Source organism: Myotis davidii, unplaced genomic scaffold (assembly GCF_000327345.1).
Source record: "Myotis davidii unplaced genomic scaffold, ASM32734v1 scaffold524, whole genome shotgun sequence".
NCBI classification, from domain to species: Eukaryota; Metazoa; Chordata; class Mammalia; order Chiroptera; family Vespertilionidae; genus Myotis; species Myotis davidii.
The window spans coordinates 2,972,521-2,976,093 of NW_006299263.1; the positions used below are offsets into that span (position 1 = coordinate 2,972,521).

The 3,573-nt window shown below is 40.5% G+C and overlaps 1 protein-coding gene across 1 annotated transcript in view; it reads left to right on the top strand.

The window, feature by feature from the left end:
* The window catches only part of FDFT1 (farnesyl-diphosphate farnesyltransferase 1), a 28,531-nt gene that overhangs the window by 7,593 nt on the left and 17,365 nt on the right, over window positions 1-3,573 (top strand). The window lies entirely within an intron of this gene.

Genomic DNA, 3,573 nt, shown 5'->3' on the forward strand with positions numbered 1-3,573 from the left:
TACTAGTTTTGATTTTAAACATCATATTTATTTCACATATTACTAGCAGGACTTTTTAAAAAGCATCTTTCCCTTAACCATCACTTAGATCAAGGGTCCTCAAACTACGGCCCGCGAGCCACATGGCACATACAATATTGTATTTGTTCCCATTTTGTTTTTTTCTTCAAAATAAGATATGTGCAGTGTGCATAGGAATTTGTTCATAGTTTTTTTTTAAACTATAGTCCGGCCCTCCAATGGTCTGAGGGACAGTGAACTAGCCCCCTGTTTAAAAAGTAGAGGACCCCTGCTTTAGGGCTTGATAGTCATAATAAAGACTATCACTTATTGATGGTGACTCAGTTCTGGAGATTGGTTGCAGGACAATGTGACTAAATAGTACTAAACTGCACATTTAAAAAATGTTTAAAAAGTAAATTTTATATTATGTATACTTACCACAATTAACTAAAAACAAAGTGACTTAAAATAACAGCCATAAATTGAGTTCACTATTCTCTAGGAGACTTGGAGAGTTCTGGTCTGGGCCCGCTTGGTTGATTTCTTTGGGGTTTGCTCAGCTGAACTATTTGATGGTGGCTGGATAATCCAGTGGTTCGCAGACCAGGCTGGAGTATCAAGGGGAGATTGGGCCATATGTGTCTCATTATCCAGCAAGGTAGTCCCAGGACTCCACATGATAACTAGAAGAGTGCAAAGCCCAGTGTGCATGCACTTTTCAAGTCTCTGCTTGAGTCTTCCTACTTGCTGCTTGCTACTTGTTGGCCAATAAAAAGTCACCAGGAGCTCAGGGATGTGGAGAAAGATCATATCTCCTAATTGAAAGAGCCACAACATTTTGCAGCCATTTTATTGTTTTCCACACCTACTCAATCTCGACCACAACCCTAAAGAGATAGACCTATTGTTACTTCCATTCTATAGATTAGGAAATGGTACCATAAAGTAATTAAATAACTTGTTGGTCACACAGCTCCCTAAGTGGTGGTTGCAGGATGCCAACTGAGGTGTGTCTGAAGACCACCCTGTTTCTAGTTTGGAGGCCACCTGGGTGGGATAAAGAGCACCCAGACAGCTGATCAGATGCCAGCACTGTCACATGTGCTCCCAGCGCATAGCAGGCACTTCACGATTCCTAATTGCTTCCTTCCCTTTCCAGTTCTGTTGTGTATTAGCTTTCTTGCTCCCTCTCTTCCTTCCTTTAACAAATATGTGTCTACCAGTTTTAGGCCAGATATTGTTCTGGTGCTGGAAATAGCAATAGTGAACAAGATAGGTGAAGACTTTTCTGTTATGAAACTTATATTCTAGTAGAAGAGAAAATGGGGAAAAAGCAAATATATAATATTTCAGATGGAGATAAATACTATAAAGAAAAATAATAGGTCAAGGGATCTGAGAGTCTGAAGTCAGGGGACACAATTTGTAGGGTTCAGATTTGGGTCCAGAGAGTGGACTTCTGTGTCTTATTTTCTTCTCTATAAAATGAGACTATTGGGAAAAATGGTGGCATTAATTACCCCTAGAGAGGAGAATGGGTGGTCATGATAAAAGGGTAGGAAAAATACTTTTTATAGTATCCTTTGAAATACATGTGTGTGTGTGTGTATATATATATATATATATATATATACACACACACACACACACACGCACACATTATTTATAAATATGTACATATATATATATATAAATGTATATATTTATCCCCTAACTGGGAATCCAGCCCACAACCCAGGCATGTGCCCTGACCTGGAATCGAACTGTGACCTCCTGGTTCAGAGATCGATCATCAATTATTGAGCCACACCAGCCAGACCCTAAAGTCGGGAAGAGTGTGGAGAGGGTTGGTAGCTGTACATTCACTGTGGGACTGTCTCTCAGCTTGAGACTGAAGCCCCAGTCCTGGGAGTTCAGTCTTGTACCTCTAGTCCACTGCACATGCTTCCTCTGAATGCCTTTCATCCCAGTTTGCTCTCATTTGAGAGTTCTTGGGAGTGCACTTATCTCAGCAGTGGTAAACATCAGGAGGCCCTGGGGACAGGCAGCAGGAGCTTTAGCATGGTTTCCTCCTCAAAGGAATCAATCAGTGGAAATTTTTAGTGACTAGGGTTTTCCATAGACTGTTTAAAAGTTATAACTCCCTGTCTCTTGGTAATTTTAGGAAATTTATTGTTGTAGGGTGAGGTACTGAAATAGATGATGGGAGAAGGAAATAGGGATATTGACCTGGATCCCCTTTTGAGAGTGCAGGAGGTATGTTGGAAAGGAGGTGTAGTGTGTTCTTTAAGAACTAGTTTTTCAGAGAATAGTATACGTTTACCAAGTGTTCAAGAAAAAATAGCTGAACAAGTACCGTATTTGCCGGCGTATAAGAGAGTTGCTCTTCAGAACCAGTGCGACCGCACCATTGTGTTTACTGAAGCTCGAGTTTAGACATCAGCCCCAGACCATTAGATTTAACAGAGGATTAAACATCTGGCAATGCAGAAGGAAATCATTGCAGCCTGATAACAGCGACTTACGTGAAGAACTGGCATGGAGCTTAGTAAGTAGCTCTTCCTCCTCTTTTACTATGAAGTCTTGGGAAGGAGTTTGTGAATCATTTTTAAATATTCTATGAATGTATTTATTTACTAATCAAACCTTCACTGTGTATTTGATTTTACTAATATAAGGTGCTCAGTATATAATTTTTACTAATAATTGTGCTGTTGTTGTTAATTCTCACTGGATGATATTTTTCCCATAGATTTTTAGAGTGGGGGGGAGGGAGAGAAAAACATCCATGTGAAAGAGACACATGGGGATGGGGGAAAGAAAAGAAAAGAAAAAGAGACACATCGATTTGTTGCTTCCCTCTTCAGCTAGTTCCCTAGGGCGGGGCCCACGTTCTAACCACTGAGAACACCAGCCAGGGCTTTCATAGTATCTTTTTATTGACCATGGCAATAAAATTAAATTCTCCTGGTTGTGTGATTTTTTAAAAAGCTTTACTCTTTAATAATATGCATCCATTCTAGGAAATACCCTATATAATAAAAGGCTAATTTGCAAATTGACCAAATGGTGGAACAACTGGTCACGGTGCACACTGACCACCAGGGGGCAGACGGTCAACGCAGGAGCTGCCCCACAGAGTCAGTGCACTCCCACACCGGAACACTGCTCATCCAGAAGCCAGGCTCATGGCATATCCAAGTGGATATGCCATATGTATTTCTTTGAAAGGGAAAAGACGATTAGAAATCTTAAAAGGAATAAGTAGTTTTTCAGAGAATAGTATACGTTTACTAAGTGTTCAAGAAAAAACAGCTGAACAAGTAGTTAAAGTGGTGAAAACAGACTTTATTTAAAAAAGCTAGTGCAATAGGGGAAAGAAACCTCAGTATAGAACTGGGCTCAATTCTGAGTAAAAGAAAAAGAGGACATTTATAGTCAAGGAGCAGGCAGAGTGGAAGGGTCGATGGAGAGAAAATTTCTAAGAGGAAACATCTGGGACCAAGGCTTTCTGGCACAACGACTTAATGGGTTTCTTGCTGGGGGATGGCGTGGGAGAAGCCCGATCAG